Raw genomic sequence first — 13,030 nt, 5'->3', positions numbered from 1 at the left:
CATCTCCAAGATCTCTGTTGCCTTGATCATGCACGTATTAGAAATTTTCTGGTTTTACAGAATTTGGGCATTCACCAGGATTATCCATTCAATATTAAAAAAGTGCCTTTCAGGCCTGAAAATGAAATCATAAAAATGAAATGCAGCTCTGAGTTTCCACCAGAGCCATTCTAAAGCCCAGATCTGCACCCTGAGCTGGAGCCTGTCCCTACAGCAGGAGAAGTTCCAAGAGGACTTTGGGGTCCCCTGCAGCAGCAGGGGCTGACAGACAAAGCCTCTGAGGGGTGACACCTCTGAGTAAGTCTGAATAACTCAGTCTGAAAGTTGAGCTAACAGACTTTTGGACAGTAGTAAATCACTGTCAAACAATGAGAGACACGTTGATGGTTATAACTCTTTTCTCTGTTGACACATCAATCTGTCTGTCATTCAGTGCAGAACAGAATCCATTACATTAATATGTTTCCACAGGCAAATTGAGAAATTGTGATTTTAATCTCATCACGGTGGTTATTTTTGCAAATAGCAATTTTAGCTTGTTTAAAGTTCTTCTTATGATAAATTAAATTATAGTTGAAGAAATGAAACATTTAGAGCTGAAAACAACTAAATATTAGTGCAGCTAAATTGCTTTTAATTTTTTTAGTGCTATTGCTTCTGGAGAAGGTAATACTGTATAAAACAGTAATGTAGATACTTCACATTATCTTTCTCAAAACTAGAATATTTTAATTCACGGAGGTACAGGTGCACCAAATATTTCTGGTACATTAAAAATTCACAGGGCTTTTCCCCTGCTCCTTCCCCACGTAGCATTAGCTGATACTCGTGGGTTCAGTAAGAATATTTCAATGCCCCATCAAATAGATAAATAAATAAATAAATAAATAGCCTCTAAAAAAGCAGAATTGTACCAAATCCATGGCATTGCCCCTGCAGGCCCAGATGGAGCTGGAAATCATGGAAAGCTGAGAGACTGGCTCCCTGAACTCACTTCTAACACCAAACACCACACATTTTGCATAGAAACTCTCTTTTTTTGGAGTTCACACCTGCATTTCTGGAGGAATTGGTTTCAGCCAACCAGCAGAACTTGTGATGAATCTGAACCAGACCTGTGAGAATTCAAGTTTTTGCCTCAGAAGAGAGTGAAGTGTTTCACGACATTTCACATTTAAAGTGAGGTTTTCTTCTGGTACCAAACCAAACCCAAACCAACTGACTGAGGTTCTTTTTCCCTCTGAAGTTTTATTCATGATCCTTATATTTCAGCCTAATACTGCTCTCTAAAGATCATTTTAGTGCCCAGTCAAGTGTAAATCATTCCCTTTGTAGTTCAGGAATATAAAAATACTCTTCCCTAATTCAGTCCTCATGGCTAGAGCTTGAAAGGTACCTTAATGAGACTAATATAATTTTTTTTCCAGCTTTTTGAATATTTTCATTAAGGACAAGGAAAAACATGGACATTCTCAAACCAGCAAGAGCATCCTGGGCTAAAAGAGCAAATAAAAATATTTTTTTAAAACAGATTGGATGACGCAGGTAACCTTTGCCATTCCTCTGTAGTTTACATGAGTCAAGGGAGAACAACATGAAATTATACAATGCCAGGTATGTATAAATGATAATTTCCTGCTTCTCTGAAAGTTTAAACACCTTAAAGAAAAAAAAAATAATATTTCTCTGTATGCCAACATTGTCTCAATCCCTGTGTTCACATTTTTATACACTTGTGGAAGACCATGGTAAAAATATCTGGTAAATGCTTGGATATTCTCTGTGAGGGAAATGAGGACTGCAGGGTTTTGGTCCCTGGATGTTCTCTGTGAGGGGAACAAGGAGTGCAGGATTTTGGTCCCTGGATGTTCTCTGTGAGGGGAACAAGGAGTGCAGGATTTTGGTCCCTGGATGTTCTCTGTGAGGGAAATGAGGACTGCAGGATTTTGGTCCCTGGATGTTCTCTGTGAGGGGAACAAGGAGTGCAGGATTTTGGTCCCTGGATGTTCTCTGTGAGTGCAGGATTTTGGTCCCTGGATGTTCTCTGTGAGGGAAATGAGGACTGCAGGATTTTTTTCTCTGGATGTTCTCTGTGAGGGGAACAAGGAGTGCAGGATTTTGGTCCCTGGATGTTCTCTGTGAGTGCAGGATTTTGGTCCCTGGATGTTCTCTGTGAGTGCAGGATTTTTTTCTCTGGATGTTCTCTGTGAGGGGAACAAGGAGTGCAGGATTTTGGTCCCTGGATGTTCTCAGTGAGGGGAACAAGGAGCGCCCTTCAAAGGGAACCACCAAAATGCACTGGCAAGGACCCACTGGGCTCAGCTGCCATTCCTCTAATTCCATTTCTGTAATTCCAGAAGTTCACAGCTTTGTTAGCATGGCTAAAAGAGAGTGGTTAGAGGCAGCAGAAATATGACTCCATTCAAACCTTAGACAGAAAAACTTCTCTTTTCAGTGTTTCCTCACCACTGTTTGGGAATTTCCAATTCCTCACAGGCTTAAAGAAATCTCAAGAGCAGCATAAAATTATTGAATTAGTTTTAGATATGCTAAGCCCTTTAGCTCACATTACATCAATGGCAAATGAGGTACATCAGAGTTCTAAAAGGCAGATTACTCATTCAGGATCAAAATACAACTTTGAAATATCTGGCATATGCACTTTTAAAATTCAAAATGTATTAGTAATTAATATTTGGGTTAAAAGTGTCATCAAAAGTATTTTGATGGGGATTTTAATGAGAACTCGACAGTTTAAGATTAATACTTCTGGAAAAGATTATAGTAATTGCACATATATAATTTTCAGATTTTTTTGCAAATACACAGACTGCCACAGAAGCCTCAAGTAAATTGAATTAATACAATTCTTCCCATTGAGAGAGAGAGGAATGGACTTTGTGTACTTTATTCTTCTGTTCTATTTGTGTTATCTTTTGTTTCAATTTAAAATAAAACTTGTTTCAGATGACTCTCATGTAGTGAAACAAGACAAATTTTAGTGTTTCAGTTTTTTGCAGCTATGATTTAGCATTCAAAAAAGCACCTTTACAAACCAACTCATTCTGCTGCATTTTTTAACTTTTGTAAACAGATTGCAGAGAAGGAGCCAATGCAGATCTGGACATCTTGTATGTCATCAGGCACAGCTTTTGAGTTTTTTATTGCATAAGGGATGGATTTCTGACAACACATTTTAAAAATTGCTTCTTATCCAAAAAACGACAGGCAAGAAAATTACTCATGGAGAAGAATCTTTGTTCAGTGGGAGCAGAGCCCCCACGTTCTCTGCACTGGCCGAGGGAAGTGGCCGCACATGGAACACCAGACAGATCCCAGGGAGCAAAATCTCCCCAAAAATTCCTGCCACAGGGGCTTCCCACTGCAGTTTGTGCTTCTACTCCAGCCCCTGGCCTGGAGAAGGAGCAGAGACACCTGAGCTTTCCCCAGCCAGAGGTCTGTTATTCCCAAGTCTGTCAGTGTAAGAATAAAGTCAGAATTTTAGACACTGGACAGTGCACTAAACCCCACACATGGATTTTTTTAAATAGTTGTTATGCCAGCTGTGTGGATTATGATAGTTACAGAGGATTTTAGAAATTTGTTAGTTTTTCAAGATCATTGATTAAAGAAAGTAATAATAATTAATAAGAGGGAAAGTTTCTTTACAAATGTTGAAGCTCTCTAAGGAGGAGGAAATGTTTGGTAGAAGAAAGTGATCAGTGTTCACTGTGGCAAAGGATGAACAGAGTAGTTCAAGGTTTAGTCCCAAGGCATATGAAATACATATATTACATTTTTAATGTAATATAACTTGTATAAAAAACTTACATTTTCTAGCCATTCTAATATTTTCATAAGAAAAAGAAAATTCCACTCATAGACTTTACACAATTCTAAATCAATGCCATCAACTGTATTAAACTTGTCAGGAGGCAGATCCAACATAGCTGAACAGGTGTAATCAGGAAATAAATATTATCATAGAATGATGGGGGAGAAAGGTGAAACTATACTGCTGACAAGTGTATGCTATTCCATAAAAAAATTCTGCTTTTATCTGTAACAATGATCTGAGGAAGACGATGCGAAAATTTTTGAAAACATTTAAAAATTCTTACCTGATGAGAATTTGAAAAGACTAGAAAGTCTAATTCAAGCAGCCACGAATACAAGAATACACCATAAAAACTCACACTCACTACTGGCATGTGCAGAATGTCCAAAGTTCCTCCCTGTGTGTTCAGGAGCTCACCTGGAGAACATCCAGCATGAGGTGGTTCCTCCCCAGTGAGTTGATCTTGCCTGACATCTCTGTTCCCTCGTTCTGGATGTCCTGAACAGAAATCCTGTCCCATCTCTCTCCTGCACAGATCTATTACACAAACCCCTCAGCACTTCAGATTCTCTGCAAAACAGACGATTTTGGGGAACAGCACCCAGTTTTGTGTGTTCTGCTTTCCTGCAGGAATGCACAGTCCCTGTGAATGTGTCACTTTTCCCCAGCCTCCATCCACGGTCTCACACACCCAGCAACCCTCTCCTCTGGCAGCTTTCCTTCCTTCCTTCCCAGAACAGAAACCACTCATACATTTTACTCCTTTCCCCAAAATACTGCTACTAATTACAACCCCACCAGTACTTTCTAACTTTGCTAAACTTGCTCTTCTCCAGCAGAGAAAAGACTTTTGACTCCATCTTACCCATTTCCCTTTCACCCTTCACATGGCCTTTAATCCATCTAACAAATTGATTCATATCTGATGGCCACAGGCCTTTTTCTGGACAAACCTGAGGTTTTTTTTTCTGTTTGGATCTTTTGTAAATTCTGTTTCTCTTTCCTGTTGTCTCTTCCCTTCAGATCATCCTGCACAACTCTTACAAATTTGTTCTTTGCATTACATGACATTATTTCAACTATAGATACTGAGTCAAAAAATTTCTCTTTTTGCAATATTTGCAATATTAATAATAATATTTGCAATATTTGAAATATAAACAGCAACCAGTTAAATAGCAACCATCTAAACAGAACTTGAGCTATACAGTGAATAAAAAAGCCTGGTTTGAATTCCTGCACAGTATCTGTTACATCTCTACCAAACAAAAGAATGAGTTGAGTACAAAATGAACCTCTTGTTTTCCAACAAATGCTACTTAGCTTTAGCTCATAACATTAGCTGAGAAGATTAGGCCTATGAAAACTCAATTTTCCCAGTCCAATGGGAATAGTGGAAAATAATACACAACAAAATAATAAAACCAGCCTTGTTTTACTCAAAAGAACCTAACACTGTGTCAACGTCCCCTTCAAGTGATTGATGAAGTAATATGGAGCTACACCAAAACAGGGGCTGGCTATCATTTAGAAAAACAAACACGTTGGAGTCAACCAAGGAAACAATTGTACAGATAAAAACCCCAAAGCACTGACAAGGCAAAGAACACAATTCAGTCCAGAAAAAGGAGAAGTGCAGAGATAGCAGTGGGGTTCCATTTGCTGCTGGCTAACCAGGGACAAAGGGCTGACAGGTAATACACTGGAAAAACACAAATTCCAGGCCAAATTCCAGGCCAAAATTCCATCTCAGGTCAAGGCTTTTGCACAGCGAAGAGAAACGGGGTGGGAGAAGGGCCCTGGCTGCAGGGGTTGTGGGGAAATGTTTGCTGTCCCAGAAAACACAGCCTCTGCTTCCGAGGGACCTTGGAAATGTCACCAGGGCTGAAGGTGTGAGCTCCAACAGGATTCCTCAGCAGGAGGAATTTTCAGTGAAGTAGCCCTTAGGAGAAGTGTGGACCCCAAGAAGAATTTTCAAAGAATATTTTTAAAGAAACTAGAAATATCTCCTGGAGTTTTTAATACAGATCTGATCTCTTACAAAAGGTTTCACTGAATTTTCACCTGCATTTGTAAGAATCTGCCTTCTAACTTTTGTAGCTTGTTTATTGAATGGATAGCTTTGGTTCAGCACTCCAAAAACTGTGGAAATGGATGCCTGAATTCCTAAAAGCTGCTGTTAGACACACCTGCATTTGTCACAGCCTGACAGGCAGGAGCACACCTGGACAATCGTCACGGCTAGAGATGGCAATGGCTGATTGGGTAATCCAGAGGAGTGGGGACTCCACAGCATTTCATATAGTTTTCCCTAATTTTGTATGCTGCCACATGGATATTTCACTTCTTCCAGGTCACAAGAGTGTTTGAGCTCTTTCCTGATTAACTTCATGGTTTACATTTGCTCAGGTTCCGAGATGAGTGTGCAGTGCTGTGGGACCCTGAATCTCCCCAGAGTACTGCAATGTCCTTGAAAGGTTTTGTTACTGGAGACAAGAAATTAAACCTGAAAGGAATAAGGTCTGTAAAGAACACAACAGAACCACAGACTCAGAGAAGCACCTGGAAGAGAAAGGGAACAGTGTGCTAATTGCATTTTAGGAGAAGTGATAGAAGTTATGAAGCCAGGCAGATCAAATCCGAAGGAGGGACAAAGGCAGAGGGGACAGCAGCTGTGAGGGGCTGACAGAGACAAGGATCTTGTGCTGAGGCCCCAGGTTGTCAGACTCCCAAGTTAGCTTAAAGGTCACCTGTGAAAGATAGCATTTCAAAGGGCAAATATTACAAGGTTGCCCTCTCTGCTCCTACAGCTGAATTAGGCCTCCAAGAGATGGACTTTGAAGGATGGCACTCCAGGGCTCTGCCTCTTCTCTCCCATCATTTGTCTCTGTTATAAGACAACACTTTATATATTTACTTCAAGATCAGCAATGCAAAGAGCAAGATTACATACAGGGATAAAGAACATGTGCATTTATCATGATAACTATCTACTACAGAATACCAGAGCAAGAAAATTAGGTTGGGTGAGGCTTTTTGAGACCCTGGTAGAATCACTAAAAAAGAGTTTGCCAAGACAGGAAGATTTTACTGTTTGTAAAGGAAATAAAACACAAATTGGCCTGCAAATTCTTATAAAGCATCAATGACAGCTTTTGCAACTGAAGGAGGTACTGCAAAAAATGTTTTTTTATATTTGTAGGAAGAAGCTCATTGAGAATTTGGATATCAAGCAAGTGGAATGGGATGGGAAAGTTCAGAACCTTAAAAAAAGAAACGCAGCAAAATAAAATCTGTTGGTTTTAAGCAGGTAGATCAAATGATGAGCACTCCAAAAGTGAAATACTTGCTGATGTCATGGAGAGAAGCCCACAGAAAGCAGGTCCTGCAATAACACAGGATTACTCTCAGAAGGACACATTGGCAAGTACCAAGAAACACTGAGGTTATCAGAGCAAAAAAAGAAGTTGTGCTGTGAGCAGGCCAGCAGTGGGAACAGTGGCTCAGCAGTTCCAGATTCAATGGCATCACCAACAAATGACAATTATGGGCTAAAACCTTCAGCTTTGTGCACCCACCTTCACTCCATGGCCAGGCAGGGATGGGACTGCCACAAATATTAACAAGAAAGAGGTAAAATCTCAGCCTAGAATGGAGAAATAAGAGGTCAGGAAGCATTGACTAAAACAGACCCTTTCAAATTAGCAGGAGCTGATCATCTGCCAGCTGGAAAACTGTTCACAGGGTCTCAGGGCAAGTATTGGTGTCTTAGAGGACAGAGAAAGGACAAAGTGCTGCAAAACTGACAATATCAATCACATATATTGACTAGAAATGAACAGGAAAAGGGAAGGGGAACTGGGAATTGGAGTCTGTAGTCCATAATTGGACATTACTTGTAAATGCTGAAAATAAAGAAATAAGGGACAAAAAAAAAAAAACCAAAAAAAACCAAAAAAAAACCAACCAAACAGTGCAAGGACAATTCACCTTGTTTCATTTTGCAGATCATTTCTTTACTAACTACGACTTAAAAATGAAGAAATTAAGTAAATCTAGGAAAAAGCTCTGACTTGAGATACTTGCAAACAGATCTTGGGTTTCTAAAGAAGAATCTTTGAAAAATGAAACTTTACCTTAGTAAAATGGAAGTGCTTTAGCTGAGCACTAGAGACGAAAATTTACAGGATGTGCCAGGGACCTCAGATGAAGCCATTCCATGTGGGAAAAAATTTGCACTGTATCACAAGACAAAATTCCTCAATTAAGATTAATGTAATTCTAAAAGAATTCTCTAATTCTTCAGTGTAAATTTAAGTACATTTTTGCATTGCAAAGTGACAAAAATCAAAATGACATATAGCTATCAGAAAATTGGACTCTTAGTCCAGAAGATCTTTCTAATTGTAAATTTTCTATTTGACGTGGATATAATTCCAAAAATATTTCTAATTTAATATTAAAACTACTGTAAAAGAAAGCTAGGAAAAGAGGCTGGTCCAGGACAGTGTTTTAAATAAGCAAATGTGTATTTAGAAAAGAGAGAATTTGGCAAATGATCAGATCAAGAGCTATCCTCATCTAAGGCAAAACCCTTCCCTACTCCAAATCTCCTGACTGGTATTTCTTCTTTTCACACCTATTTCCATTCAGCACCTTGGAAAATTCTTCTAAGTCTAAGAAAAATATGTTGTGCTTAAGCAACTCCTGCCTTGCACTAATCTTCTGGCTTCATATTTGCCATCTTTCTACACTACCCAGAGTGTGCTTAGTCTGCAAGAGTAGCATGGAAAATTTTTAATTCTCTTGAAATACCTGGCACTGAGCAACGTCAGGTGAAAGAAATTTAATTTTGTGGAATATCATTTGGCTTTGATACAATTTACCCTACCTTGTACACTAACTCCAAATTGAAAATCAGGTTTTTTTTGTCTAAGACCCCTTCTTCAAAAAAATTAAGCTGTGGACAAGAAACCCTCTTTCTGTGTTTTCTCACAGGTGTAGTCATTGACACCTGAATATTTGTCCCCTCATTTTAGGATATAAACAGCTTTGTTATTAACCCTCAGAGTTTCTGACCCTGCTGCTTTTGTGAAATAATAGTGTGAGAGTGGAATTTTCTTCCAAATGAAATGTTTACTCTATAAAGCTGTAACTGCTATATTGCATTGTATTTTTATGTTTATTGTTATGAAATGATGTTATTTGTAAGTATAATTCTGTAATAAAAACAAAACAAAGATTGATGCTGAAAGAGAATGAAATTTCAGAACATGCTATAAAACTAATCTAATACTGGAAAATCATAAAAAAGTGCAATTACTCTATTTACAGGTGAAAAGGAAAAACAACTGCATACATAAAAATAAAAGCTTTACTTTTATAGTAAGAAGCTTATGAACATTGAAATGAAAGTGAAATCCTCTTACAAACAAAAGGGTTAATCTTAATTGTGCATCAGTTTTGACTATAACAGGAACATTATTTTAATGCTGTAAAACCTGTTTTTTACTCAAAAGTACCTTTGCATAATGAATGTTGTGGCTGGTGCAGAATTTGCCTGAGTCTTTCCACATAAATCAAACTGCAGCCAAACTCCTTTTGTTTTGCAGAGCTGATGTTCAGTCACAATATTCTCTTTGGTGCCATTCTGGAAGTACCAGTTCCTACTGAAGAAAGATCAGATTTTAAAATCCACCCATAAAATATATGTGCAGCCTTCAGAAACATCAAAGGATGGGGCAAAAAGATAATTTGGGATGGGGCCAGCTGGAGCCACAGAATTACACAGTGTGATGGGTGGAAGGGACGAGGAGAATTTATGTCTGATTATTCCTGGTTTATCCTAGAAAACCTCTAACACATCTGGGAAGTTCCTGGGGAACAGGTAAATCTGTAAAAAACACAATCCACAAGAAACATTAATGTTTGCTGTTCTGGCAATGTCTCCAGTTTTGAGTGGAATGGGTCGAAATTTCCTCCTTGTCAGAGGAGCTACTTTGAGAGAGTTTCAGGGTGATTTGTTGCAGTTTAGGAGACAACAGTGAAACCAACCTGTGATTTTGCACCACTGTCCTCCAAGGATGAGGAAAATGTCTCCATGTGACACAATATTCATAATCCAGGGAAGAGATAAATTTGGAAAGCAAAGTGGCATGTTGGTAAAAAGGTGACTTCCAAGTCTCAACCCTTCTCAATGGAGCGTTCTTGTATGGAATAAAGGAAAGACACAAAAAGAATTTACCTTTAATTTACCCTCAGCCTGCCTATACCAGAACTAAAAATCCCAACAACTCCTGTGCAGAATTTCCTGAGTTTTTTGTACCAACATCTGAAGTATCCATCAAACACTGACTTCTACAACAACAAAAGTGCTGTTGGTATAGCCAAAGAATTTATTTGTAAGGGAAGATCACATCCCCCAAAATCAGACACTCCATCCTCCTTTTGGAATTTAATGTGCAAAAAGAGAAGAAGGAGCCATATTAATCCAAAGCAAAATGGAAAAAGCCCGTGGAAAGAGCTACTTCCTGAGCTATAGTAATTAAAAGCCTTGACATATCTATGAAAGAAGGGCTTGGATAATCTTTATTATACTGTAAGCAAGGCAAATGGCAGATTGATATCCCTTGGCACAGGAATACGCTACTAAATATTTGAAGACAAGCTGTGACTTCAAATATCACATCCAACTGCAACTTTAATTTTTTTTTTGCAGAAAAAGCAACTCATGCTGAGGAAGATATGGCTTATTTGAAACTTATTTACTGTCATAACAGATGGTGAAGACTAGAGAGAATATAAATGAAAAATATGGGGGCCCAATAAATGTCAAGGCTCCCAACTTGGTTTGTAAAATTAAAAGAAAAAAAAAAGAAATCAGCTATATCTATGCAAGATACAAAAACTTAACAGAATAGATTAGCTCTTTAACATCTTGGAAATAACCATTTTTCTGCCCACACAACGTGAGATCAAAAATTGCATTGATTTTACAGTCACTGCCATCTTGAAAAAGTTATACAGCATGATCTATGCAGAGCTACCATTGTTCAAAGCTCCTTTTCAGGCTTTACCCCCAAAATTCTGGTAGATTATGACAATTTCATCAATTATATCCACAATAGCCAAGATGATTTCCCATGAACCCATGGAGGGGTCGGAGCTTTGTTGGCTGTGTTTGCAACCCTACAGCCACAGCCTGAGGCAGGAGGTCAGAGCTTGAGCCAGAGCCACAGATCCAGGCCCTTCTGATGATGGGGAATTTTTCAAGTCTGGGGTTCTCATTTCTAAACTAAACAAAATTTAAAACCAGCAAATCTGCAGGACAAGATTATTCCTTATGCTCGGTCCTCTTTCGTCCTCACCTCAAGCTCTCTTAACTTCAGGGAGAACTGAGCACTCAGGACCAGGAAAAGCATCTGGCATCCCACAAAATGTCCTTTGGAATCTCTTCACAGAGGAGGAGCGTGGCATGATGAATCCATCCCTGCTTTCTAAAGTGTGCAGGTGAACAAGGAAACACAAAGGAAGGAGCAGCATCCCTTCACCTGTGCTGGAAAACTGCATTTGGGCAGCTCCTGGAGCCATCATTGCCTTGGCAATGCCTCTGCTATTGAGAGAAAACAAACTTGAGAGGCAGAGCTGAACCAAAATGACATTAATGAAAATCTGAAATAAATTCTTAATGTGAAGTTACATAATGAAGCTCAGCCTGTCTTCACCTTACTGGAAAAAGCTTCCACGGTGACACTGTGTCATGAATTGACACTGCAGTTCACAGCAGAGCACAAAGCCAACAGCAAAAAATAGATTTTATTCTATATTTAGCTCCTCTTGTGCTGTCTTATGTCACCTAGGTGACTGGAAAACACACCACTAATGCAATATTTCATTCATTAAATACTGCACAGCTTTTAAATTTTACTTTAAATCTAGCAATGAATTTCAGAACGTGGTAAGAAATGTAACATTAACTATCAAATAAAGGCACAAAGAGAAATAAGGTAGTGACTATATTTTTATACAGTTTTTCTTAATGAAAAACAAGGAAACATACACAAAGTCCTGGAGTTTTTCATGCTGCTACCTTTTATGTTTTCTGTGCATTGTATTTGAATGCTCTCCTCTTGATTATGTTCTCTGAAACACTTGTTTGAAGTAAGATACTTTATTTTAATAAGTGGAACAAAGCTTTGAATAGCTTGGTTCAAAAAACAGTTTTAAATGAAAGGAGCTGTTGCTAAGCACAGGGATCTTTGCCAAATACTTTTTAAATGCTTTATTGTGCCCTAGCAATCCTGAGATTAAAAACATCTCTTGAATTACAATGACACATCAAAAAATAAAATTAATGTGGGGGTTTTCATTACAAGAACTGAGCCTCTGTGTGTTATTCTTTCCATTAGATAAGAAAGAAACATACTGTGGTACATTGTTTTTGCTGTCAGAGCGAGCTTTTAGGCAAATATACACTATCACACTACATCCCTCATGGATTCAATCATGCACTCTACAAGTTCTCCTATTAATTTAACTTAATGCTCAGGATTTAAGGGATAGACTGTATATTTTCACATATTTTTCTGCTCTGGGGAGGAGTTATTTTTAGACTCCATAAGTCTTCATCAGAATCAGATCACATTGACTCATCCCACTACAATATGAGCAATGGGATTGCCTCACTCTGTAATAAACACTTAATTTTCCACTGCTCTTGTGATGTTACAAAACAAGTGTTTGACCGAGATCTGGTGCTGCAACACTGCAGAGCACGTAGATCCCATTGCCAATGAGAAACCTGAGCACAGAGTGCAGGATGTTTTAGGGAAAAACACAATCAATAGCATTTCCCAGCTAATACAGGTGTCTAAAACAGTGCTCTGAGCAGTGCTGCCCTCAGAGAGCACAAATTGTGATTTAGAACAGGGAAAAAGGAAGTAGAAAACCCAGCAGAGAGAAGAGCTGCTAATTGATTTTAAACCAAACTCAGTTTCCACACCTTGAAATCTTATTTCACTTTGTATCTGGGGGCTGTGAACAGCAAAAAGCCAAAGCTGCAGATATCTCACACTGCATTGGAAAGCAGCCCATGAGGATTGTTGGGATTTTCCTGTAAATCACCAACTCCTCTGTTTTACCCAACATCTCCCAAGCTGCCACTGGCAGCACAAGCCCCTTGCCAGATAACAC

General features: G+C 38.7%; 1 long non-coding RNA gene across 2 annotated transcripts in view; it reads right to left on the bottom strand.

Moving 5' to 3' along the window:
• Positions 1 to 13,030, bottom strand: part of LOC139597156 (uncharacterized) — a 133,080-nt gene that overhangs the window by 48,697 nt on the left and 71,353 nt on the right. For both annotated transcript variants that reach the window (XR_011681533.1, XR_011681534.1), the window contains exon 2: positions 9,361 to 9,507. This is a non-coding gene — a long non-coding RNA (uncharacterized lncRNA). The remainder of the gene's footprint in view (positions 1 to 9,360; positions 9,508 to 13,030) is intronic.

The sequence above is a fragment of the Agelaius tricolor genome, unplaced genomic scaffold, assembly GCF_023055355.1.
Source record: "Agelaius tricolor isolate 1412-34295 unplaced genomic scaffold, bAgeTri1.0.p SCAF_17, whole genome shotgun sequence".
Lineage (NCBI taxonomy): Eukaryota > Metazoa > Chordata > Aves > Passeriformes > Icteridae > Agelaius > Agelaius tricolor.
The sequence above is the reverse complement of the archived record's forward strand: the minus strand, read 5'-3'. Positions and strand labels throughout refer to the sequence as shown.